General features: G+C 36.9%; 1 long non-coding RNA gene across 1 annotated transcript; it reads right to left on the minus strand.

The window, feature by feature from the left end:
- LOC149918594 (uncharacterized) lies at positions 1-27,167 on the minus strand. The gene is made up of 4 exons (XR_016465593.1): positions 27,065-27,167; positions 14,752-14,876; positions 2,764-2,872; positions 1-2,209 (listed from the first exon to the last, which is right to left on the minus strand). It is a non-coding gene; the product is annotated as an uncharacterized LOC149918594 (long non-coding RNA).

A 27,167-nucleotide genomic window follows, 5' to 3' on the forward strand; every position in this document is an offset into this window, starting at 1 on the left:
ACAGAGCAAGGACTGAGAAAGATCTGTTTCATTTCAAGCTCCCCTCGATGGGGCCCTTCCCAAAGCCCTTTGTTATCACCTGTCACAGCATCTTTCTGGCTACAAACACTTTCTCCATTTTCTTTTGCAGGACTTTGCTAAAACAAACAAACAAATAACAACAACAAGACCAACTCATTTGCATCAATCAATTTTCAGCCTCTACTAAAATTTTTTGCTTTCACTGCTGTTTCCTTTAGCAGATCTGGAAGTGGCTCAACCCAGCTGCTTTTCCTTCCAGAGCCCATTGAAAAGGCAGCCTCTGGCAATGTGGCAACGCCCAGCCTATTGCAGCTTCATCCCAGGCTTCCCCATACAAAACTCTTCAACTGGCTAGAGCAGAAAATCAGTCACATCTGTTTCAGCTTGGAATATGATCGCTTTCAGTGAAAAAAAGCAGCTGAGATATTTGAAAATGTACCTTACGTGCATGGCTGTCTGTCACTAGTGTCTGAAGTCCTTGGACAAAGTTGTTGGCTTTACTATTTCTGTCTATGTAGTAGAATGAGCACCACTGGGAGCTTTTCAGAGGCATGTGCCTGAACTTATAGGCAACAAAAGTATGAGGTTTTACACAGCTTTATACAACTGACCTCATTAACAGTATTGTTAAGTAGAATAAATATTAGTGTCAAGTTTTGAAATGTGCTGGCAATACTAAAAGTTGACATAAAGTGTTTCTTAAAAAAAAATTAGTTTTGCATTTCAATTGTTTTCTATTGTTCAGTGGAAAAAAACTCCATCCTGTATTGATTTATGAACTTTCCAAGTCACCTTCTATTTCAAAAGTCTAGAACCTTAATTTTTCAGGTGCAAATTACTAAGTACTGCTAAATAATTACTTTATGAAAGATTTTTATTTCTTTTCCCCATACAGAAGTACAAGAAATTCACTACATGCAAGAAATTTATCCTTATTTGGAGACCAAGAGGGGAGAAAAGAAAGAGAGAAAGCTCATCCATCTGCTTTAATCCATCTGCTAAAGCACCTGCAAACAAGTGTAATGGTAGCACTGCGTGTATGGGGAGAAAGCTAACATTAAGGAACTGGGAACAGCAAAATGAGTTTTCAAATCTACAGAAGAGAAAAAGGAAAATGAGTGGAGCTTCATTTGAATTTTCATGAATTGAGATGAAAAGAAAATGTAATTTCAAAATGAAATTACATTTCCCTGTAATTGAAATTGTTACAGAATTACTTTTATGCAGACATAGAAATGCAACAGAAAAAATTGTGACAATTACCTTTGTATGGCTATGATCAGACTCTTGGTATGTTTAATGATCTCTACACCCCATTAGCATTGTCCGAGCCAATGTAGCTCATTTTATTTAGACACAGACCCAGTGCAGCTTATCACTTGCTGTGTTTCAGTACTTGGCTCTTTCTTGCAAAGACAACATAAAACAAAACCCTTCTGGAGGGAGCAGATTAAGGATGTGCCTCAAGTTGTTTATCAAAAATCGTACACGTAAGCAACTGAAACACCAAAATCTTGGTCTGCACTTGGGATAATTATAGCAGCACTGCACAAAGCATTACAATATGCCCAAGGAAAGATGGATTAGCTTAAAAAACGAGTCTGTAGCCAGTGCATAGAAATGAAAGCATCAAGTTTACATGGCACAGCTGAAGCAATAGTTCTCAAAATGTGTGCGAATGCCCAGCATGCTGGATTTCACTATCACAGTGATGTGGAGACAGTCCTAAGCCACAGCAGAAGCATGCCTGCATCCAGCAGCCTTTACACAAGAAGTCATGTCACAAGGCAGCGAGCCCCTGGCTTAGCACAGTACTATGTCCATGATCCATGCTTCTCCTGCCATGAGTTGTTGGTGATCACACACTCATCTTATATTGGGTTAAACGCAGTCAATACTATAATTTCTTTCTCTGTATAATACTTGACTACAGGATTTCTCCAGCAATAGATAAGCATAGGTGGCCAGTACTTCAGACTTCATCTCCAAAGGGAAAGAAGTATGTTTTCTTGCAAAAGTACAGGCAGTATTTAAGAGGCTCTGATAATAACTTCCCCAGTAGGCTGGCAATTACAGTTAATTTCTTTCTAGTTTTTAGAAGTTTAATGCTTCCTGGTGAGGTTTTTGATGCTTTGTTTACATGATTTTGTCCTTTCTCAAGAAAGCCTGCTGTTTCATTCCGGTGTTTCTGTAAGAGAAACAGCACATAATGCATAACCCAATTAATTTCATTTTCACTAATGATAGCCTTCAATATTAGCCTGTACTCAGTCCTTTTATTTTATGCAGTCCTGCTGCGTTCAGAAATATGGCATGAACATATGAAAGGATAAGCTCAATAAAACAGACAATGGACTTTTCATGTGTGTCCAGCATACTTAGGATTTTAAATAAAGCATATGCTTCTTCTTAATGACACTTATTTGATAAATGAGTACAGGAAGACTTAAAAAAAAATGAAATTTCTAAAAAGACTTGCTGTGGAAGCAAGTCTTTCAACTTGCATCCAAGTGACAGGCATTTGTCTATTTTTGAATAAAGTTTATTCTAGTTTTTTCTTTTTCCATTTTGAAAATTCATTTTCATTTTAATATGAGTTAGAACATCTTTTTTTTTTTTTTTTTTTTTTTTTTTTTTTTTTAAACTCAATCAGAATTCCTGTTTTCTGTATTGGCTACTCGAAAATATTTGGGGAAATTCTTATTGAAATTGAAAAGTTAAATACATAGAAGGTTCAATTACCTCAACTAAAAAAAAAAACTTGATGCTAAAATATGTCCAAAATTGATGTTTTTCTTTTCCCTCCTTCCTCTTCCAATCTCATTTAAATTTCTTTTACTTCATGTTCAGCCTGAAACAAAATATTACACTCTTTTTCATTTGATTAGCGTTCATTAATTTCTATTCCCATCACCCTATAACAATGGCAAAATGGAAAACAACAACAACAAAAAGAAATATTCAATTTAAGTTACGTATTCAAAGATATATGATAAAAGAAATTTCTTGTTCATTTCTTTATATGAAGACTAAGATTTCCAGACAACCACACCAGTCAACTCTTAATCTTGCCTCCCTTGCAGGCCATCGTGAAGGGCTTGGAGAATATGTCCTATGAGCAGAGACTGAAGGAACTGGGGCTGTTCAATCTGGGAAAAAGGAGGTGAGGGGAGACTTTATTGCTCTCTTCCAATATCTGAAAGGTGCTTACAACAAGAGCAGGGTTGGTCTCTTCTCACTGGTGACAGAATGAGGGGAAATGGCCTCAAGTTGCACCAGGATAAGTTTAGGTTGAATATCAGGAAAAACTTTACAGAAAGGGTTGTTAAACACTGGAATAGGCTCCCCAGGGAGGTGGTTGAGTCACCATCCCTTGGATGTGTTTAAAACCCTTTGGATCTGGTGCTCAGGGACATGATTTAGCAGAAAGTTGTTAGAGTTAGGGTAGTATGATTAGGTCATGATTGGACTCAATGATCTTTGAGGTCTTTTCCAACCTGAGCGATGCTATGATTCTATGATTATCTAATTCAATAATGCATGAAATAATGCACTGCACATTCTCACTGAGCTTTCATAGAATCAAAGAATCATTTGAGTCATAGTGGACCGTACAGGTCATCTAGTCCAACTTCACTGCAAAGAACAGGGAGAACTAAAGCTACATCAGGTTGCTCAGAGCCCCCTCAGCCCAACTTGAAATGTCTTCAAGAACAGGGCATCCACCACACCTTTGGTCAACCTGTTCCAATATCTCACTATGCTTATAAAAAACTTTCTTCTTCTATCCAGTCAAGATTTCTCCTCTTTCCATTTGAAACCATTTCTCCTTGTTCTGTCTCAGCAGACCCTGCTACAGAGTCTGTTCTCTTCTTTCTTATAGCCCCCACCCCCTTTAGATACTGAAAAGTTGCACTCAGGTCTCCCCAGAGACTTCTCTCCAGACTGAACAGCCCCAGCTCTCTCAGCCTGTCCTTGCAGGGGAGGCGTTTCATCCTTTCCAGCATTTTTGTAGCTCTCCACCAGCAATGAACCCAGTGGGTGATTAAATGGTGCCACAAGACATGGGCTTACAGGGCACTCGGACATCATGAAGCTGGCACATTGCAGTGGGGAGGCCAGCTGGGTGCTCAGCTGCTGCCACCAGTCATGTCAGACATCTCCTGGGGCCCTTAGAACTGTCAGTAGATTATTGCTAATATTGTCAGTACATCAGCTGGAATAGCAACCTGCACTGAGGCAATTAAGAATCCATTGTAATTACTTACAAACTAAATTGGTTTACTATTTTCAGTTTAATTTAAAAGGGCAAAAGGAACAATTACAGCTGATTATATTGCCATCTACATAACCTCATTCAAGCAGATAGCTCAAATAAAAACTGTGCTTAAAGTGAGATTGAATGACTTAACTTTCCCCCCCAGTACAAAGTCAACCCAGAAACATCTTTCCAACTATTATCTCACCCCAGGGATCTCTGCTTCCATAGATATTAGCCTTAAGAGTTTTCTGACTCTGAAGTTCCTCAGATTCTTATCTGAAATATGTGCAGAATTACCCAGCCATAACATCACTGGACAAATATCTGACATTCAAGCATACTGGAGATCCAAGGAGTGTGTTCCTAGAAGGGTCAGCCTTGTAGGCTCTCTCGCACAGAAAAGAAATTCTTCCTTATATCTAATGTAAGTCTGCCTTCTTTTATTTTAAAACCTTGTTGTGTTCTTACCCTGGTAAGAAGTCCCCACCCATCTATTATGTAGGCCCCTTCAGGTACTGAGGGGCCACATGGGGTCTCCCTGGAGCCTTCTCCAGGCTGAACAACTCCAGCTCCTTTCTCTGAGGTTCTTTATCTTCAGCATTAAAAGAGTTTCACTTTTATGGATTCAGAATTGCAACCAGAATGGAAATAAAGAGAGAAAGGGAGATAGTTGAAAAAAAAAATCCTGAATTAAAATATAAAGGTTAAAAATGCAACAACAACAAGAACTCCAATTATTTTTCAGTCCAAATATAACATATCCAAGAACAAAAAAGAAATTAGCTACAATATTTAATATTCATAACTAAAAATATTCCTCTGCTAAGAAAATTGTAATGATTTGGATAGAATGGACAGAATTTTAAGAAACTATAATGAATGTCTTTGTAAATAAAAGTAAAATGCTAACTAGCCTTTTAGAGAAACAGATTTTAAATAGTGGTAGGAAATCATAAAAAGAAAAAAAAAAGACCATTTGCTAATCCTTTTTCAGAAGATCAGAAGGAAACAAGCCTTTAAGTCTGTTACATCCATAAGAGACACTCTTCTATTCCAGCAGCTATCATCATTCAATGACTGAAATATACCAGCTAGTTATTTCTTTATAGGTCTGATAGCCAAGACATCCTATTTTTTGTTCTTTTTTTTCTTTACTGCCATTTTCATTCTCTTTTCTCCTTTAATCCTTGCTGCTCCATTTCCAAATGTCTTACCTTCTGTCTCTGCAAATTGTGCATGTATATTTGAGAAAAGAAATAGTTATCCAAGGGATTTAGAAATCTACAGTTTTCCTTGATAACGCAGGTAGCGCAGAAATCCTAAGAGTCAGCAAATCAGCTTCTCCCAGGGCTTATTCCTCTCTACCAATGAAAATAGAGGATTCAAACTAGATGTGATTGAGATGCTTATCTTTATGGGTATCAACATTTAGTTAGAAGTATTTTATCTGGTATGTACTTAATGTAATTTTATGTATCATAATGTGTATTTTAATTGGTCAAACTCCTTACATTTGGAAATCTATTTTGCTAAAGGAATACAAATTCTATAGATTACTATAACAACATGATAAGCAGTTCTAACCATGGGCTGATACCTGCCTTATTCTCATTTTAGCATTCACCTGGATTTTATATTTGAAAAGGCTTTTTGTGCATTTTATTAGTTCTTTCCACACCCATAAGCATTGAGTATATAAAGAAACTTTATCTGTAGGAACAATCCATTGTATGTAATAGAAAAACTATATGCCAATATTCAAAAAGTTATAAAAAGATATACCTGCAGTATCTATAAAATAAAACATTCTTTTTAAAAGATGGCAATCAGCAATGGCGCAGAACAAAATTTGGTGTCACTACCTGGCCTTCATGTGCCTTTCTTACAAATCCTTTTCTCGCTCATGTCATGAGCAAATTATAACAGAAATGCAAATAACTAATAATAATAATAAAAAGAAATGCTACCACAGCAACATTTTGTCTTTTCAGAGAATGAATATATGCAAACGAAATGCTGCAAGCATCTATCCATAATCAGAAAATGTCTTGTTCATCTGATACTTTTCCTGTTTAAGATTTTTCAGTTTTATTGAATTTCATTTTCCAGTATCACAGGAAGGGTGTATTACCTCAAAAGGTGTATATCAGCATGTTCACAATGTTTCCAAGTACTCCTACTCTTGCTTTTTAATGAGATATAACACCTCCTGTTTATTCAGCCTGTCAGCATTGTCTTCTTTCTTAATTCAGGATAAGTAAATATTAATTCATTTCATACTCTGCATGTGGGCAATGCAGTCAGAAGGTTTTATGGATTCACAGATATTTTTAAAAAGCTGCAAACTTTCTTCAGTCAAAATGTAATGTCTCTTTATCTCTGCCACAGAATCATGGAATTTTAGGGGCTGGAAGGGACCTCTGGATACATCTAGTCCAATCTCTCTGCTGAAGCAGGTTTCCTACAATATGTTACACAGGAAAGTGTCCAGGAGGGCTTTGAATATCCAGATAAGAGACTCCACAATTTTCTGGGCAGCCTGTTCCAGTACTTTGTGACCCACACAAAGAAGCTATTTCTTGTGTTCAGACAAAAATTCCTGTCTCCCAGTTTGTGCTCATTGGCGCATTCGCTTCATCCCCTTGACCTCTGCCTTTCAGATATTTATCAGCATTGGTAAGATTCCCTCTCAATCTCTGGTATGTCAACCATTCCTCACAGCTTTGTATCATCGTCAAGCTTCAGCTAGCAACAGGCCTTCAACAAGACTCTACACTGTCAGTCAGTCAGTTCTCAATCCACCTCACTGTTCACCCATCTAATAAATTCAACTGCATGTCTGCTCTTACATAAGCCTTTCTTTTGATAAACGAGTACTTCTTATCCTTGAAGTCTACTATGACAGACACCTCACATTTTCCTGTGGTTATCTGTTCTGTTTGATTACATGGCTATGGTCAGAGCATCAAGACGTCTATTACAATATTGCCAGACAGCTGCTGCATAAGGAAGCTTTCTCTAACTATCATCCTTACTAGCTCAGTGTTGGCATGTCTATTAATTCCTGCCTCTTTCTGACCATTTCCAGGGCCCCCAAACCTCTGTGAGGTTAAAAATCTGCTTTTTTTTTTTTTTTTTTCTTTAAATCATTCCAAAAGTTTCCTCATACTTGCCAGTTTAATCTGTATATGAACTGATGGCCTGGCAAAATTGACCTTTCAAAAAAGACACAGGCTAGAGTTAGAATCATAGTATCATTTGAGTCATAAAGGGACTCTTACAGGTCATCTAGTCCAACTTCACCGCGATGAACAGGGACAACTTAAGGTACATCAGGTTTCTCAGAGCCACCTCAGCCCAACCTGAAATGTCTCCAAGGACAGGGCATCCACAACATCTTTGGTTAACCTATTCCAGTACCTCACCATCCTTACTGCAAAAAACTTTATTCTTCTGTCTAGTCTAAATCTCTCCTCTTTCCATGTGAAACCATTTCCCCTGCTAAAGAATCTGTCTCCCTCTTTCTTACAACTCCCCTTCAGATACTGAAAGGCCACCCTTAGGTCTCCCCAGAGACTCCTCCAGACAGCCCCACCCTCTTGTAGGGGAGGTGTGCCATCCCTTGCATCATTTTTGTAGCCCTGCTCTAGGCATGCTCCAACAGGTCCTTGTCTCTCCTATACTGGGGACTCCGCATCTGGATGCAGTATTCCAGGTGAGACCTCAGCAACACAAGCAATCCTCCTCCTAATGCACTCCAGAACACAGTTAACTATCTAGGTTGTGAGGGTACATTGTTGTCTTGCATCCTGCTTGCCATCCATCAGTAACCCCATGTCCTTTTCAGCAGGGCTGTAGTCTATTTTCTCATCCCCCAACTTGTGTTGGTAGTGGGGGATGCCATGATCCAGGTGCAAGTTAAACACTGTGAAATCCTTAAGGCTTTGCAGATCATTGGAAAAACATCCAAGCAAGCTACCTAACAACATGCTGGCTATAAAGGATCAAAGTCATGTTGTAATATTTTATATCACCACTAGCTAAAGATTACATGCTACAGATTTAGAAAAAAAATTACATTGTTAAGTCTGTATTTGGCTTATTTTCAAATGTTACCATTTATTGTGGATAATAAATCATAAATGTATGAAGCTGTTTATGCATATTTTTTCAAACACATTTATGTATAAACACAGACTAATGCATTATATATAAAACTATTACAAGTATTGATTATTGAACTCCTCAAGATATTTCTCTGGTAGATTCTTATCAGCAAAGGGAAACAGATACACTGAATTTCACTGGCTCTCAGACAAACATAAAACAAAACAGAGCCTTTTTTTTTTTTTTTTTTTTTTCCTGTGAGATAGTGCAAATATTTCAGTTTCCAGACTTCCAGTCATCCTTATTTAATTTTTCTTTGAATAGCAAAAACAAAGCTGGTGCCCTTAGCAGCAAAGAATTTTTATAACTTTCCAAAATACAGCTAGGACATGCACAGAACTTCCCCAAAGCATTTCAGTCAACTTCAATAAAGTTACTTGCTAATCACTGCATATTGTAATCATGGATCTTTTTTAAAAGCCTATTTCTAACCTTCTCATTCCAAGCCCAGATCAGCGTGTCCAAAGAGACAGGCAGATTATCAAAATGCTCCTGCTGCAGGTTGCATGGCAACAGCACACCATCACATTCTTCTCAATAGGTGCATGTTTCATCTTCTTCATTGTTCAAGCATTGTTGAGAGATTTGTATCAAAGCAAAAGAACATATCCTGAATTAAAAAAGCCTTGAGAAAGAGAAATGAGTCCACCTCATTCAGCTCCCAGCCAACAAAAATGCTCTCTGTCTTTTTTATGTTTTCTTGCTATCCTGCAGAGAACTTTTTATTTCTCTACCAAAGAATAGGTTCAGAAAAGTGGCTTAGTCCATTTGTAGCACTTCAGCTGTGTGAAGAGTGGATCTCAGTCACTCTGTGTACACTTTTAATAACCTCAAAGGCTTTAGTTCACATGGAAAGATTAATCTCATGTTCAAAACTTTGCTTACCGTAAAAGAGAATCGAACATGAATTGATATTGTTTTATAAAATGGAGTTAAGACATGATATGTTTATCAGAATATATGTTTGGCCACTTATTTTCATAGAATGGCTCAGGTTGGAATGGATCTCAAGGATCATCAGGTTCCAACCTCCTACCACAGGCAGGGTTGCTAATCACTAGATAATGTTCTAGATCAGATTTCCCAGGGCCCCATCCAATCTGGCCTTAAACACCTTCAGGGATGGGGCATCTACATCTTCTCTAGGCAGCCTGTGCCAATATCTCACCACCCTCTCAGTTAAAAACTTCCCCCTAACATGTAATCTAAATCTCCCTTCCTTCAGTTCAAGCCATTCTCCTTTGTTCTATCACTATCTACCTGCATAAATAGCTGACTTCCTTCCTGTTTATAATCTCTCTTTAAATATTGGATGGCCATAATGAGGACTCCCCTCAGCCTTCTCTTCTCCAGACTGAATAAACCCAGCTCCTTCAGCATGCCTTTGTCGGAGAGGTGTTCCAGCCCCTGATTTTCCCTAGTAAATACAATATATATTAGTTGCAAGTTGTGATTATTTATGCAGGCATTTGTTTTACTTTTCTTTTATTCACAATACCAATCTTTAGTTGATGTTGTCATTCTTAAAAATTCTTTTAAAGATTTTGAACTCTCCAGATAATAAACCATAATAAGCATGCTGCTGTACCATGGCTACATAGTCAAAATCACATTCAGAGTCAAGGTTTCAAATATAATCCCCAAATCTTTCAAGACTTGTACAACTTTTGCAAAGCAGCTGTTTCCTTCTCTTTGCTCATCCATGAGCCATTCTTCACTGACCTGCTATGTGATGTCATGGTTCCTGTCCTGAATTCTACTCTGCATGTGCTGGGAGACTGCCAGATCTGACCTTGTCCATCTCTGGTCAAGTTGCATCTGACCTAAGCGGTTGTCCAGTGCTGCAGCAATTTTAGTTTAGATTTCTTCTGTAACTTTTGAGCTCCTTTGTTTCTTTTTACTTTTGAAAGAAAATTGGAAAATTGGTACCTTTCACACATCTAGGATAATATTTTATAGTTACACATTTCCCTTCACCTCAACCCATAATATGAAATATTTAGCCAAAAACAGATTTACTGTCCAAATCCAAAGTCTGGTTAACAAGATTAAAATAATAATAATAAAGATTAGAGATTTTGAAAAGTTCTATCACCAATCCAGATCACTTTTCCAGAATAATCTTCTGAAGCATATTTCAGTGCTTTATCGGTCCAGTGTATCTACTGAAAGTTGCTTCTTACTCAGTGAATCATTATAGAGTTTGATTGATCTTACCATTGTGCATTTTTCTAACATTTAGCCTAAATTGCACTTTACTCCATTTTTTTTCTCGCAGCAGTGATAATTATAAGCCTTCATAATCACCAACAGCTTTTTCCCCTTAATGGTACATGTAGTCATTTAATAACTGTATACCAATTCTCATTCATTTACATTCTGCTCGATAACACTTTTCTTCACCAGAATTTCCACCAACTTCAATAGACTGTAATTACCGAGCCAAATCTTCCTTCGTGAAATTCACTTTTCATGCAGAAAAGTGAAGGAAATGCATTTAAATAATTAAAATTAACTTAGAATGTCTCATTTAGAGAGCAAGTTGGCATGTCTTTTACCTTATTGTAGCTGAATGCAGCTTTACCAAGCAGAGAGGAAGAGGAGGTTAAGAACTGAGTAAGAAAGAGCTGGAATGCCCATCTAGCAAATCCTAAGTAAACAGCTTGATATTCAGAAGTCCTTGACAAACAGCCACTGCATACAAACAGGACCCAGCTGGCCACGCATAGGTCTGATCTGCTGTAACATGCACTGTCTTGCTGTAATTTTTATTAAGGAGTGTTTTTGCATTCTTTAGATGGAGATTTCCAAACTTGCCTCAGTTTAGCTCAGTGCTGTCCTCCTTGTAGATGCAGTGTATAGACTTTCTTTGGAAGCTGTCAGAAGTTTTCTTGCAGCACCATCAGTACACTGTCACACTAATGTGACCTTGGCTCAATGACTTATTCAGGCAAGCAGTGAATGGATGTTAGCAAAACATTCCAGCTCTGCAGTTTAGCTGAGATACAGGAATCTTTTTCAACAAATATTGAAAAGTGCTGTGGAAATATTAACCATAGGAAGAGGGGACACCAGATTAAGAATTTTTAACACAAAAGAAGTTAACTCTGAGGTACTCAGCATTGGTGTAGCCCCACTCCAAGTATGGTGTACAGTTTTGGGCAGCAAAAATATTAGAATGACATATAGACATGAGAATGTGTGCTACAAAGGTAGTGAAACAACTAGAGGGTGTGATTTAAGATGAAAGGGTGAGGATACAAGGCTTGTTTAGACTTGAAAAGAGGACACTGAAGGGTGACCCATCACTGTCTACAACTTTCTTGCACGAGGAAGGGAAGACAGAGGTGCTGAGTATTTGTAACAGAATGCAAGAAAGTAGCTTAAAGCTGCATTAGCAGAAGTTCAAATAGTACATGAGGAAAAGGTTCCTCACTGAGAGGCTGGTCAGGTACTGAAATAGGACCCCCTGGAAGTTGTCATGGTCCTAAGCCTCTTGTCATTCTTCACTTGTAAAGTGCTGTAAGACCTGAGTCATCATGCATAGAGAGGAAGCTGGAATTTAGAATGCGTCTAAAAGGTATAAGGGCACCATATATTATTTTTGTCCCTGTTTCCTGAGGAAAGCTTCACACAGTAATACATTTCATCTATCTGGAATGACGGTATTTGAATCAGGACAGCAGACCCATAGGCTGAAATTACATACAAGTGGCGTGCTTTCTGCAGCACAGAAATTACACTTCCATCTAATAAAACAGCAATTGAGAAATTCTCAAAACCAAAATTTGATCTCTATTAACCTCAAATATTGCTGTTTTGTTGTTGTTGTTTTTCTGAGCTGTAGGCCAAAGTCAAACTGAATTTCCAGACAAATCATTTCTAGTTAGTATCTAAGGAACAATCACACACCCAAGGCAGCAGAACACAACAGAGGTAGTTAGTCTTCACAAGCAGATATCCCAATAATTCTACTTCTATTACTCAAGGAAGCAAACAATTAGATATGATCTAATATGACCATATTGATGTCACACTTTCCAATTGAACTTTCCATCTTGCAGAACACTTTTCCAAGTAATAGATTTCAGGTTTGAGGTCTCAGTGGTTGCCCAGGAAAACAATGTCCCCATCCATTATTTCTGTATTTATAAAGGCTGTTGGGTACGATGGAAAAAGGCACTTCTCCTTCCCCCTTCACACTTCTCAGACACTGTTATCTAGCCTTTATTCAAAAACCTTTAACAAGGCAGCTCCTCAACAGAGGGATTTATTTATCTGCACTGCACTCTGCAAGAAAGGCTTGATTTTTAAGTTCAAGACTGATATGGACCCTCTTTAGTATGTCATGTATACAGTAGGTTCTTTATAGCTTTGGAACAGACCTAGATGACAAGAAACATTACGTATTATGAGAGTCAGATTGTCAGAAAATAGGTGGTTTCAGCATAACAATGTAGCTTTAATAGTTAATTACAGCTGAACAAACACATTACTTCATTTGAATCTTCAGCAACTCAGAACTTTACAGAAGTTTATTTATCATGGAAAAAAAAGAAAGTTGTCTATTAGGAAAGTATCTAGAGAGTTTTGTTATCACATAATTACAGACATTTTCCATTTAAAACTTGTAAATTTTTATCCTATTATGTGTTTATTTTCATATCTCCTACAAATTTCTGTAGCCAACGTTACTATGTAGTTTACTATGTAGTCTTTATTGAAACTTAATTCCTCTGGAAATAAATTTGCATTTCAAAGAAGACACATGGGATAATGTTAAATCTTCCTTCTGGTACAATTTTCAACAAATATTAAATAGCATCACAGATTTTTTTCATGCCTTTCAACTTTGCTCAGTAAAAGCAAAAGATGTAATAGATTTTCATATTACAGATAGTGCTTTTAAAGTCTCCTACAGTAGGAAGCATAAAAATGAAAATAGGATAAAATATTTGGATGCATTATGTCATCCAAGACTGAAAAACTGCTGTTTTTTCTCTACTCATCTCATGTATATCCATATCTCCCACACAGTTGTGCTTGCAAACTATTTTCTTCAAATTTACTTTGACTAATTTAAATATCCTTTAACGTCAACATTTTAACACTGATTTGGTGAAGTATAAATTCTGTTTCTCTCAGATATTGAGAGGACAAATCTTCAGTGAACAGGCAAATTTTCTCATCATAACTGCTGAAATTTTGTCTCTCATCAAGCAAGTTGCTTACCCAACTCTAGTTTTAAACTAATTAGTATTCTATTGAATACACTGTTTTTCCAGTCTATTTTTTTTTCTCTGTTAGAAGTTACCAGTATCGTCATTCAAATTTCCCAGTACTTATTTAAGACCTTAGCTTTTCAGGCAACAAACAGGACATTTACCAATTCAGAATCTTCAGGATAGGTTATCAATGAACATAAATACGTAGAAAAAATAAACAGAAATATTTCTCATTGTGACAAGAGTTGAAAGCCTTCTCTGATTTAAGCTTTTGCAAAGGATCATTTGCATTTTCAGTTTCCAGCAAGATATGGCAACTCAGTAGAAAGAGCAGGAGTCAGTTGGAAAACTATTTTTCTTTTCAATGTGAAATGTATCTTTTATTTGTTTTCTGAAGGAAAAATTCATACTTTACATGAAGAATAGCTTCCACAAAGAGAAAGGAAGATGATGATATGTGAAAAAAATGCAAAATAAGGAGGGAAACAAAAAGGTATGGATGGACTGGTGAAGAAAAGGGAATTATTTTGTAGGGTGGAAGGGACAGCTGAAAGAGGTATTTGCTTGAAGAGAATTCTCTAGCAGAATTTTTGAGGGATAGGAGTTAGATGGAGTCTTAGTACTTTCATCAGAATCATTGCACAAAAAGTGTAATAAGTGATTAAATGTCAGTGACATCTGCTAATAACACTAGGCAAGGAGCACTGTCAACACAATAAAAATGAAATATTCTGTAGAAATATGAAAGGCAGTCGATATATAATTATATATATTTTTGGTGCTATAAATGCCAACCAGTTTGAAAACCTGAAAAAGACAAGGACTTAGGTGTGTCAGGTAATCTGTAACCTAAGACTTGATCACAATCAACTTATGAAGAAAGGCAGACGTTATCCCAAGTTGCTCCTTCAGAGTCAGAGGGGTATTAAGACCAAAATATAATGTGCAATTAAATGACCAAATGCAATGCAAAAGGGTTAATTGATATTGAGAGAGACTAAGAAGTACAGTGGTATATAGCCAAAGCTTCAGAAACACGTGACTAGCTTGGCCTATTTATAACAACTAAGAACTAACCTTTCCATAGTACCACTCCTCATGTTGTTAGTTGGTGATCTGCGATACAGTTTTTGTTAACTTCCATAGTAACTACAACCGCTCATCATTTCTGTCAAATAAGTATCAGGTTTTCCAATGGGTCTCTGAAAAGTGAAGACCAGATTGTTAGATACCGTTGCTCATTTCATTTTATTACACTACAAAAAAGGTGGACTTTTGGAGTGAGGATCTTAGTTACATAAAAATACTATTCCTATAACTCAGGAAAAAAATCAAGACTTTCAATGTGTTGGTATTCCCTCTGAAAATGATTACAAATTGACTAAAAAGATAATCAGCCCTCATCTTTCTATAACTCCCCCAGAAGAGTTTGAAAATACTATTTTTGTTGTTTGGTTTGTTTTTATTGTGGTTGTTTGTTTTCTTTAAGAAGAGATCTCTAGAAGAAAAGTATTCAAATTTCACAACAGATAGCTAAGAAGGAGTCTCTCAAGATCAGTCATTATCCAGAATTACATCTTGAGATTTTATTGTTGCCTAGAGCATTGGGAAATTTGATTCCCTGGGATATATTAACTGATAGTGAGTTGTATAAGAAAAAAAAAAGGTAGCACATGTCTTATGAACAGTGGTATTTTATAGAAGCTTGATGCCTTTGGGAAACCTCAAGTTTGTGTCAAAAAGTTTTTCTAATATCCATTAGTATCAGAATGGTTTACAGAACTACAGAGGCAGGAACCAGACTGAGCTATTACACAGAGCTACACTGTGAAACCATCAAACTATATTTCACAGGGCCTTTGTAATAAAATGTTTCTCAGATCTATTTCAGCGTTCATTGTGTAAAAGATTTGCCCTAGAGCTTCATTTCTTTTTGGATTATCCACCTATAACAACAAAAATTTTCTTCTAGATTCAAGGAATCCTGTATCTTTTGTCTACATATTTCAGTCATTCTTATCTGATAATGTCTGGTTTTTAAAGGCAACAGCTATAATCTTTGTGTGAATTGGATCTCGATTAAATACTAAATATTGACTTCTATTTGGCCTCAGAGCAAACAAAGTTTGTGATTTGTCATGTGATGAAAGACAGACGAGGCAAAAACTAGCTCTGGTTTTACACAAGAAAAGCTTGTCCTACTGCCTCCAATGAGTCGGATGTCAACAGGAGATCAACAATATAATTATACAAGTTGACATTATCAGGTTTCTTCCAATTAGTCAGGTCACACTCCACTAGATTATGACAGTATGCCAGTGAATGCATGTACCCTTGTGGCAGGACTGGAAAGGTCCACTGCCTGCCTCCCTATGTAAATGCAAACTGATCTTGCAATTCTTCAGTAATTGGAATACTGAAGAACGCTTTTGCCAGATCTAGGACACAATGGTATGTTTTTCTCTCTCCACTCAGTATGTCCATTAGGGAGGCAATATTGGGTACAGCCACATGAAGAGGCGGTGTGACCTTGTTTAACTCTCTGTAGTCCACTGCCATTCTCCATGCTCTGACTTCCACGCTGGCCATATAGGGGACTTATACAGGCTATATGCAGGTCTTATAATGCCTACTTTTTCTAATTCCTGCACCATTCTTGATATTTCATCTTACCCACCTGGGAGTCTGTACTGCAAATCTGAGCAGCATGTATTCTGGAATCCCTTTTACAAGTGTAAGCTTTTCTTTGTATACAATAGCAGCAGCACTTCTGAACAGCTTTCTGATTGCTGAGACAGGCAGAGAAATTCTGGAGATCTTTTGAATGAAGAAAAATCACTTTCTTTTAACCTTGTTAGAAGCCTTGTCAGTGCAGCTGGAGAACTGCATAAAAGAACATCTAAAATGATGGCAAAAACTACTACAGAAGTAATTGGAAAATATGGGACTGCAAAATCAAAACTTCCTGTTTCTTAACAATTGTCCACAGTTTTAAAATACCATTTTAAGAATGATGGAAAGTAAAATTTTTTACATCATTTCATCATTAAGAAGATTAGGAGTCTCCAAAGCAGCAGAAGCAAGCAGGGGAATACTTTTATATGTGTATATAATGATACTATCTAGCAATGAGGTGATGAACAAGAGCTGCATGCTGCTGTATCCAAAATCTACCAGAGATAATCCTGACCAACTCCCAGCTCAAAACTGGGCTAACTTTAAGGCTAAAGGCATGGCAGATAGGCTCTCTGGTGGAATTAATGAAAATACTCTTTGGTGTCTGCATTTTGAGTGCCAAGATGAGAGTTCTTCAATCTCTTCCGCGTCATCTGAGAAGAATGCAATAGATTTCAGTGCTACAATTGGTGATATTTTTCACCAGAAGCTTTAATTCCAGCTTGTGAATTACTTTTGCTTCTAATTTAGAGATTTTTTTCCTCAATCTATGTAGTAAAATCTCTTCCTGCAAGTCAGAATGAAAAATCTGCTTATCCTAACTGTTCCACACAAAAGCCAATGCCTGAAAAAAATACGCAAAAGCTCCAGGTACACTGACTGGAGTGTTTATCTTAACGTAAGTCCCATCAAACATCATCTTTGACAAACAGGAAAAGTGTCATTATAAAGGTCGACAACACAAAGGATAAATGGAATAGAAAGACAAATAGATTAATGTGGATCATTATAGAGCATAATGATTCAAGCCACAACTAAATAATGCTGCTAATAAATCCTGTACAGCTTAATTGTGGTAAACCAGGTGTTCCCTGGGGAGCAGCACTCATTCTAATGAAAGAGGCCACCCAGTGTCAAGTTGGCTGCAAGTCTTAATTCTCACTGCTCTTCCAAGACCAACCAGACTTATTGGTCTGTTTGCAGTCACATTATTCATGTACAATCTAGATCCTCAGTCTTTTCTACTCTCACTCTGAACACAGAGGTGCTATAGTCTAACTATCAGTATGATGCTCCCTCGATAAAACATTGAGGTGACTAATGTATTGAAGCTGAAGGAAAAATTCAGCATTGCTCTGCTAGCATACACCTGCTACCAGCCTTCCCAAAGGGCTCAGAGCAATTCTTCAGAATAGAGTTCAGCTCCTCCATTGAATAAAGAGATGTATTTCTACATTCCTAAAGCTCTGATACTTAGTACAATAAACTAATGGTCCTTCCTGTCAAGTGTTTTTCATTTTTTGGACTTAATCTGATTTTAAAAAACAGTATTTTATTTCAACAATTGGAAGATTAGATCTAACAAACTGTTGTTCTGACTCACCATCTTAGTATTCTGACTCTTAGGCCTGCAGACAAAAGTATGCTATTCATTTCCTTCAGGTATCCCAACAATCTCCCTTTCATTATCAGTAACAAGTTTTGTGGTTTTTTTCATTGTTAACATGTTCTGAGGAAACATCATATGAATTTGTTGTTTATACATGAACTATGATATACATGCTGCAGACTTTTGATTTCTCTCTGGGTCCATGAGGAGGACAAGAAAGGGCAAGAATACTATTAAACTAGATCAACCTGAAGCTATCTCCATCACCTCTCAAACACCAAACAAGTCCATCAGTGTGGAGGTAGGTGTGTGGAATAGGAGCTTCCATCAAAGACCTCACTGCTGGGTGCTGCTACTCAGATCCTGGACATATAATATCTGTGGAAAAAAAACAAGCTGAAGTACTGACACCTCATGAAAAGGTCTCCTGTCTTTAAATCCACACCACAGCATAGTAGACTGGAAGAAGAAGAGTCTTCATTTTTGCATTTTCACAGACCAGTTTGTGCATTGGACTTTTCAACTCCTTCTGTTTTCCAGTGCTTCATTTTCAGTATTTACTATTCACTGTTGCCAAGCAGTTGTTCTCTGAAGGCATGAAGAATTTTGTTTCCCATGCAGCTCCATAACAATATTGATAACTTTCAGCACACAAAACAGCAAAGCAATGCTTAGCAAAGCATATCTTTCCTTGCTTTTCACCTACTCTGAGTAAAATCCAACTATAAATAATGCACAGAGAACACAGTTATGACAAATGGATTCCTATAAAATAATATATAATACTAGAGTATCTGACAGGAGAGCACTGACAGTCTGAAGAACCATTGTTACCAGCCTCACAATTCTCCATGAAAAATTATTTGAGAAGTAGGAGAAAATGTCTGCAAATACTTTGCTGTAGAACAAATGAAAAACTTAAGACGACCATCCATTTTCTGTGCAACAGGAATATGCAGGGAATTAAATTACTTACAGATAAAATCAGATTTAAGTGTCCCATAACAAGATGCTTCTGAAAATAATAAGGGAAGTGCAGAGAGGGAAATCCTATGTTAAAAGATTGGTGTATGGATTTTAACAGACCTGTATTCCAAGTTTTTCTGTTTAGCTTTTGCAGATTTTAAAAGCACTCATTTTACTTCAAAAGCAGTTTGAAAGGGTTTTATTTATCAATATACCTTGCTAGAATCCTACATCTGTGTGGTGACAAATAGTTCTAATATTCATTGTAAATGTAAAAGCAGGCACTGACTTCAAAGTCATTAGACAAGTAGCCAGACAGTGCAGTCTTAGCAATGTTTGTTTGCCAGCAATCTACCTTTTGCAGTTTAAATATTGATCGATCTGGTCAGACTGCAAGACTAATAGCACTTCAATACACAGACCTATTTTTAGACTTTGCCAAGAACAGCAGTGTTTGCTCCTCACTTTTTCATTTTCAGTTTACAGAAAAGTTTCTTTAAATTCTTGAGGACGAATAACTCAAATTAAAAAAAAATTTGCTATTGACAGCTGTTCTATTACACTATAATGTCTTCTGTAATGCTGAAATGCTAAAATCAGAGTCATAGATTCACCAAGGCTGGAAAAGACCTTTAAGATCATCCAGTCCAACCATCCACCTATCTCCAATATTTCCCACTAAAGCATGTTCCTCAGTACAACACCTAAACTCTCCTTGAACATCTCCAGGGTCGGTGACTCCACCGCCTCCCTTTGCATACCAGCATTCCAGTGCCTGACCACTTTTTCTGATAAGTAGTATTTGCTAATGTCCAATCTGAAACTCTCCATGACTTTATTTTGTCTACATCCACTGATATGAAAGTGATGAATTCTCATCAAATGTTATTAACACTGCTGGTTGTGGGGGTTTTTTGTTTTTTTTGTTTTGTTTTGTTTTTTGTGGGAAGAATAATAATTATATAGCCTAAGTTCTCTTTTAGAAATCTTCAAAGCTGTGGTACATCAGTTTCAATTTTCATCAGGGTTTAGGACTATGCAATAGTTTATGCAAAGAACTACGCTAAAATTTTTCCTTTGAGCAAAGGTAAAACACACAGACTCAAAACAATACTATGGATACAGTGAAAATAGAATATCTTGCAGATGACAGGAAGCAAAGTGTTTTAAATATCAAGACAGAATTATATATTTTAAATCCAAATGTTTCCTCAAGCTTTTAAAGCAACACCTCCTTGTGTGTTTTTGTTTTGTTTTTTTTTTTTTATGTCCAGTCCAGTGCAAGCCAGGAACAAACCTTCCTCAAATCTTACATATCCTTACTACAAAAGCAAAGTGTAAGTGCTTTACACATAATGAGTGAGAAAACGTAAAATGTGGAAGCTCCCTTTTCCTTGAACGTACATAAATTTTAACACTGTCATCTACGCATTTAAATCAAAGTTATGAATCAATGGTTAAACAATGATCTATGATTAACTAATAAATTATGAATATGGTTACATGATTCTGCAGAATATTTCAAGTAAACTGATTTGTTGAAGCTGTTTCACTTATATAGCTGAATATTTAAGCATTAAAGAGTAAAAGAACAGCTTAGCCTCCTGTATGGGGTCAGGCTAGAGTCCCTTTCAGCATGGAAATCAGTCTTCATCTATGGCCATTAGCCACTGGGAGATAGTTAGCCAGACACTCATAATAGCTAGAAAACAGGAGGACTAGCCTCTTTTGTATGAAGAAGAGGGCAAATGAACAATTCGTACAAATCAGTATATCTTATTAGGAGTACTTGCTCCTCAAAGTTCAGGACGGAGAATTTTCCAAATCTGTTGCAATTTAACCATGACATATAATTCAGAAGGCTTTGATGTTTGCGTAAAACCTTAAGCAGCAAATTCTTTCAACTCCAGGCAATTTGTTCCAGGATTTCTCTTAAGTTAAAAAACAGTTTAGTTTATTTCTGCTTGTATTAAACTGCTGCTGTCTAAAGAGTTCTCCGAACATGTTAGTGCAGCATGGAGGAACTCCAACTCCCATCTGCTGAATATCTTTGTGCTTTAAAAGCACGTATGCAAGTTAAAAATATTAACAGAGACTGCAGTGAGAAAATAAGAACCTGTAGAAGAACCTGTAGAGAAAATAAGAACCTCTCAGAGAATGAAAATCAGAATTGTAAAATAATATTTACATGATTATAATTTCAATAGGATGAAAATATTAACCTGAACTAGATATGTTATGCTACTGTTCCAAGCACTTGTCTGGGAATACCAGGAGTTAGAGGGGTTAAAGGCAGAATTCAAATCTGCTGTCACTGTATTTCACAACAGCCTCTGCAGCAAAAGTGAGAAAACTTCTGATGTTCATGTGGATATTTTTTGATCTTGTTGTGACTCTGGGATTCAGTCTTGTCTGATTTCAAAAAGGTATGAGGGGAACTTATTATAAAGTACTGTGTAGAAAAAGTTGTCTTATTTTTTATTTAGGATGAAAGAATGACATCAATAAGATTGAAGACCGTGGTTTGCCAGAGTTTAGCTAATACTTTTGCCAACTGAATTATAACTCAGTTCTGACATTTTGCAGTTTATCTTCTCTTGTTAAAAAAGAAATAGCCATTAGGCAAAATAGTAAGTCATTATTTTACTTTCTCTGAAGTGAGAACTGACAACAAAGAGTGGGAAATTGCTGGTCACCATGGAAATCTGCTAGTCATGCAATGTGTTTGCACTTGTTTAGCCTGGAGAAGGCTCTGGAAATAACTCATTGCAGCCTTCCAATACTTGAAGGAAGATCATAAGCAGAAGGGGCACCAGCATTTTATATAGTCTAATTATGATAGAACAAGGGTGAATGGCTTTAATCCAAAAGAGTAGAAATTCAGAAGCGTTAGGAAAATTTTTTTTTACTTATGGTGGTGAGACACAGGCCCAAGCTGTGAATGCTCCATCTCTGGAGGCCAGGCTGGATGGGGCCCTGGGCAGCCTGATCTAGTGGGTGGGAATTGGGTCTGGATGGTCTTTAAGGTCTCTCCCAACCTAAGCCATTCTATGACATGTGAGCCTTAGTTTTAGGCAAATGTGTAAATTATCTGATAAGTTTCTGTTCCTTGGGGAGAAAGCAAAATTCTTTTTCCTTAGCCTAAAGAAATGAAGAATAAATTATTTTTTTGCAATATGGCCACAGGCAAAATACTTAGATGTATGAGGAGTAGAATTTTATGTTCTTTCTATCATTTGGCAATTGCCTGTAACAAATCTTGCCTATGAAAATTATCATTACTATTAGTTTGCAAACAGTTGCTTAAAGATGCACATTGTTGCAGTGGGATTTCTGAAATCTCAGCATAAATCAAGTTGTCCCCCAATACAAGTAAGTGACATCAACAGGGAACCCAACAACATCCCAGTGATACCTGGTCTCATCCAGACAACACCACAGCTGTGTGTTTCATGCTGCTGTACTGATAATTAAGTTTCCATCGCATGCTACCCATAGAAGACAGATAAAGTAAACAAAGTTTTATGTTTTTAAAAAATTAGATATAAAATCAAGGATATGAATGACTGTATTTGCCCATGCAAACTGAATCCCAAAGATAATTCTTCAAGACTATTTCATGAGTGCACATGCCTATGGATCTTCTAAGTTAGATAGAGGAAAATGTAAAAAAAGTGTACAGTGTGTATGACAATGCAGCAGATATGGCCAGAGCTACTCTGTAACTTGGGTTTAGGATTTTCAGCTGCCAAGTCTTTCCCATAGTAAGTGGGCTGGCAAAATAGAGGCATTAGCAATGATTAAACTAAGAGGTCCACTGTAGAACAGTAGATCATCTACATGGCAGCCAGATCTCTAAAGCCTACTACACTGAATCCTGACGGTTTACTCCAGTATATTGTATTTGGGACCAACAAGTAATTACAGAAGTTTGCTTCCAGCTGAAGAATAATGCAGTTTTTAGCAGCTGAAAGTTTCCCTAGCAGTATTCTCAGTTCAAGAGAATTACTTATTGCTTGATCACATTAGCCAACTAAAAAAGTAGAACCTGTAGGTAAACAACATTGTGTTTGGGCATGAGTCACAAAAGGGCAAATATCAGATATATGAAAAAATAGAACAACAAAGACGAACTGTAAAGTGAATTTCTAAAAGGCAAGTTTCATGGTGCTTTGTGCCTAGGATGTGCTTTACTGTGCGTTTCTGCACAAACTCACCTACCCAAATCTATTTTTCCTACACTGGAAATACCAATCCCAGCATACAGCCTGTGGACAGCTGATTCACACAAATGGATTTCCCTAGACAACCTCATCAGCTTTGCCAGCTACATACAGCCTTCTACATCACAGTGCATAGAAAGACAAGCAAACTTTGTTTCTATCGCTTTAGTTATAGAAAAGAAAACACACTTGGGCATCATCTGTACATAGTGAATGAAGAATAAATGAGGAAAGTTTGAAAGCCCTGAGTGTCTTTGATTTTCTATATCTGAAATTAACCCTGCTCAAAACTCCATGAAGCCATGGAAATCTGTGTTACTGTTCATTTTCTTCTGCAGAAAACATATGTCAAGGAGAGTAAACAAAAGTATTCGCTAATAAAAGAGTGAAGAATACTCAGGAAATAAATCCAAAACAGAAAATCAAATAACAGAATATTAAAATGTCCTCAGTAACACAGAGAACAAATGCCACCATAAATCACTAGACATGATGGACATTGCATCTGACTGTTCTCCTGGATTAATAGTATACTGGAAGGCAACTCTAGAAACACTCCATCAGTCCACATACAAGGTGATGAGAATAGACACAACATACTGCACACAGTCCAGGGAAAATTGATGTCAGAAAGCTGGGGAAAGAATGGACTCCATTCATTACCTCTTGTCTCATTATGAATAAAACAAACATGGGTTCAATAGCAATATAAAACTTAAGATTTTCCAGAGATTTTAAAAGGCATGTAGAATTGCTGTTTCCAAAATAGAGATCCTGTACTTTGTTCATTAAGTGTGTGTTTTACGTTGAATGGAAAAGGAAGCAATGTTTTGAAAGAGTTTTGATTTGTTTGTCATTCCAAATTATGATTTAAATTTCAAAGAGTGTAATTGTGTCGCCATTCCTGGCAGTGTTCAAGAGGTGCCTGGATGATGAGGAGCTACAAGATATGGTTTAGTTTGTGGTAGCAATGGTAATGAGAAGACAGTTGGACTAGATGGTCTTACAGGTCATTTCCAACCTTATGATTCTATGATTCTATGTGATTTTTGAATAGATTTTTCCTATGAAGATATTTGCTTTGTCTTGTTTTAAATTAAAATCAAGACCTCCATAGATATAAAAGTTCTAATTAGTCAATATAAGACCTATCTTTTGAAGATGTGTAGATTTACTAATGACACGAAGAAGGTCTGATGTTCTCCTTCATAACTTCATTGGCACTGGCCAGCACAGTGCAATGAATACGAGTTTCCTGTTACAGTAATGGCTGTACAATGGTACTGCTCTTCAGAATGCTCTCCAAAATCTTATGCATCTTCTACCCTTTAACAATGTGCGCTCACCAGTCAGTTTCCATCTTAATAGAGTAATCTGAGTTGAATCTTAGGAACTGAAGTTGTCTGAAATAAACAAGAAAATTTCTGCAAATTGAGAGATCACTACCACTAAAGAATATTCTCACATTTACACTTATACTTCATTATTAAGCAGAATGAAGTGTGAATACCTGCTTGTGCAACCAACTTTGGGACACCTGTTTAGCAGGGTGGTGGGACTCAATCTCTTGAGCTCCCTTCCAGATCCTACAATCCTGCAATTCCTAGGTGTAGACTGAAGGTTTCTCTCTTACATTTGCTCCTTTTTGTAAGGGACAGCTGGAAATACACTTCTCTGTATGCCTGTTGTTTGGAGTAGCAAAACTGTTCTGTGAAGGATTAACTAAACCTTGCTGCACTTTGCTACGCTCTCTCAAGAAGATCTTGCTTTATATAATAATTGAGTCATTAACTTCTCATGGATTGAAGTATAAAAATCTGTAGGCAGCATGTTCTCACTTTGATGCTCCCATTTTTCACTTTCATTTCAACTGCCTCACCAACTTCAAATGCTTTAATGTTACTAGTGCAGAGCACTACACAAAAAGGAGCCTGATAACTTTATAGTGACAGTTTTTTCTTCCCACAGCTACTTCCTTTTCCTTTAGTGCGATACAATTTTTATGAAGCAGGTAAGGACATTCCAGCCATAATAGCTTGCTATAAATTTCTGAGTTTTTATAACTTTGTGAAGCATATATATGCCATTAGAAAACTGGAACATCAGAGTGCAGGAGATTACAATGTAATGCTATAATGCAATGGAAAGCATAGCAGTGACAGCATAGTAGCAAAGTCCTAAGCTACAGTAAGTGAAGATTTTCTCAAATGGAGCAGCTGTAGACACAGAAACAAGGAAAGAACCTGCTTATCCTTAGAAGACCTTAGGTAGGCAGGGATCTCCAGCAAAATACCCTCACCTCCACTGCCAACCCTTAAATGAGGTCTGGGAAGGAATGGATTCTGTCTCCACCCTTTCTGGAGATTTAGGTGCATTGCGTGCACCTGAGCTTCCCTGGGTTGGCCCTGCTTTCCACGTGGTGCTCAATCATTGGATCAAGCCACAATTTAGCATTTCCACTACACATGGTGAGCCCACAGTATATACAGTAAGTCTGCAAGACTGAAGTAGGACCTGGCTTACAGTGTTCTACAGCTAGAAGAGATTGAACAGCAGAGCAAAACAAGTGTGATTTGTGGCACTACATAGCAGATTTTAAGAATTTGATATATATTGTGTATTGTTCAACTTTTGACATTAGTAAAACTTGTTGCATTTATGTGCTTTTCCAAGCACTTTAGGTCAACATTACTCCCTTGCTGCAATTCCAAGGGATCTTGCAATTTTAGGACTTTATCACATCTGCAGCATTGGCTATTGCTCTGAAGATTTTCTAGTATGATACTCAACCCAGGGAAAAAGACATCAGAAAATCAACAATGAAAGCAAAGGGCTAGAATTCAAATTATTTCCCTGGGGAAATTCACTACAGAATCAGAAACTGAACATTGTTAACAAGGAGGGAAGATAAGCCTTTGTCACTAGGAATCTCTCCTGAGCCAGTTCCTCATTTTTAGAAAAGTGGAATGAAGTAGTTGACACTTTCTGTTTGGCTGTTTTTTTGTTGTTGTTTAGTTTGGTTTTTGTTTATTTGTCCATTGGAGTGTTTAAGGTTTTTTGGTTTTTTTTTTTTTCCTTTAGGAATGATCATCATCACAAAATTTTGAAAGAAAGAGGTAGTAAAGAGACATCCTGTTTCTTCTGAATGAAATAACTGAACTTTAAGAACATTTACTTCCATCTGTCTTTTGCTGTTTGGCAAAGCTTCTGGTGCACAAAAAGTGCTATCCAAATATGTGCCATTTAAACTTAAAAGCATTTTTATAGCCCATTTATCAAATTGTCTTGGTCCTTATTCCTTCAGTAATCTCTTCTGTGGCAAATGAAAAGAATGCAGCCAAGTGATTCATCTTCAGGGAAATCACAGCATTAACATTTCCATCTCAAATGACACGTTACTGTAATATGAGTAAAGACGAATCCATCATTGTGGTTTTACCTCTCAGAACCTGTCTTGCCGTACTTTATAGCATTATTCCATCAAAACCACAAGCCAGGAAAAGCCTTAACAACTAACCACCAGTCCCACAAGTATTAAAGATCACTTCCTTATTTCCCTTGCCTGATGATTGTATAAATTCATCCTGGCAATTATTTTTAAAGCCTATCAAGAGTAAGAATAGAAACCCAAGAAGAAAGAATAGATTGAGATTAAGCATGTCTAAAAGTTTTGAATTATCACAGTTTGTTAGGACTAAGCTCCAAAAGCTCTATTTTTGTTGTTGTTGTTTCTTATAAGGACACGTTATCCAATGCAATTAAGATCTTTTTTCAGCTGCTAATGGCTTCATGCTTCTCAAGTATATGCTGATTAGTTATCAGATTCCACTAGAAGAGTCTGTGTTGGCCTCAGCATTGCTATTAGATCACGCTGGGGTCTCTGTTTTGGTTGATAAATGAAAAAATGTGTACTTACCCAGCTGCTGATACACCAGGAGGTTATTTTCATCATGTCACCTGTGCTCCACTGAAGCCACAGAAATAAGTTTTTTGTTTTTTTTTTTTTTTTTAATTTTTCA

The sequence above is a fragment of the Phasianus colchicus genome, chromosome 3 (assembly GCF_987193195.1).
Source record: "Phasianus colchicus chromosome 3, bPhaCol1.hap1.1, whole genome shotgun sequence".
Lineage (NCBI taxonomy): Eukaryota > Metazoa > Chordata > Aves > Galliformes > Phasianidae > Phasianus > Phasianus colchicus.